This window comes from Pimephales promelas, chromosome 12 (assembly GCF_988280905.1).
Source record: "Pimephales promelas chromosome 12, fPimPro1.hap1.1, whole genome shotgun sequence".
Taxonomy (NCBI): Eukaryota; Metazoa; Chordata; class Actinopteri; order Cypriniformes; family Leuciscidae; genus Pimephales; species Pimephales promelas.
In genome coordinates, this window is record NC_142780.1 from 2,816,519 (window position 1) to 2,817,704 (window position 1,186).

General features: G+C 37.7%; 1 long non-coding RNA gene across 1 annotated transcript; it reads left to right on the forward strand.

Moving 5' to 3' along the window:
* The first annotated feature begins 680 nt into the window (after nt 1-680).
* On the forward strand, nt 681-1,186 carry LOC148976911 (uncharacterized). Its single transcript, XR_016145846.1, has 2 exons — nt 681-866; nt 1,145-1,186. It is a non-coding gene; the product is annotated as an uncharacterized LOC148976911 (long non-coding RNA).

A 1,186-nucleotide genomic window follows, 5' to 3' on the forward strand; every position in this document is an offset into this window, starting at 1 on the left:
GTGTTTGTTGTGAAACGTAGTTTGCGCGCAGCGTGCTAGACAGAGTCTGTCGGCGATTTTTCCAATTGTAAAGTCATGCAGTGTGAAACCTTCTGTCACCGATCAATCGTCCAGTGTGAACACAGCAGTGACTGAATGCTGGCCAAGATAGTCATGCACTGTGAAAAGAACAGCGACCCGACTACTTTGAAAATCATGCAGTCTGAACTCGTCTTAAAGGGTGCCCTAAAGCGTCGGATGTTGACGTACTGTCAAAAGCGTCAGTTAGATGACGTCTTGGGATGAGAATGGGCTGGTTTCCCAAAACCGTACTGTCGCAAAAGTGGTCGTTCAACCACGTTGGTTTATGACGTCACACATGTGTGGAGTAATAACTTATTTTAGTTAAACTACAAAACTGATATTCTCGCCAATGTGTCCGTCTGGTAAAGCAGATATGCAATTAGATAGTTAGTCAGGTAGATAATTAGGGAGATATATAGATAGATTTAAAGGCAGATAGATAAATAGTTGTATTATTTGTCCTCTGGGAAAAGTTGTTTTCATAGTATAAATGTCTTCATCAGCTACGGAATCATGGTATTCATGAATATGCCTTTAGTTTGTTTTATTTTTGATAAAATAACGTATGACGTAGCCTATGTCTCAACCATTATGAAAGCTGCAAGAAATTGTGTTCTGCCCCTCTTTGTGTTGCATTAGAGACATCTAGTGGTGTAAATTTATATTGCATTTGAGTTCTCATATTTAGTCCCTCCTCTCTTGCCGTTGTTTTTGCCCGTGTGCTTCTGACTCTGATCTACTGAGAGGTCTCGCAGCAGTTACTCTTTTCTCTTTGCCTTGGTAGTTTTTGAAGGTCTAAGTCTGTAAGTATTTCTGAAAAAGTATATTTACTTTGCTATATTCTTTGAGTATTGTCCGTTTTAGCATAATATGTATGTTGTATTAATAGATGCTAATCGCGATTAGCATTTCTCCATAGACATCCATGTTAATGTTAGCTTAAATGCTAACTAGTCCTACAAGTCTCTTTAAAATGACTAATTTTTCTTATGGGATAGCTATATATGTTAGACTTGATTTGCATATTCACGTATATGTATATATGGGCAGTTTGTAATGCCATGTTATTATGTTTTCACAGTTTTACAAAATTGGAAAGATCCTTACTAAAGGCCTCTCTCTA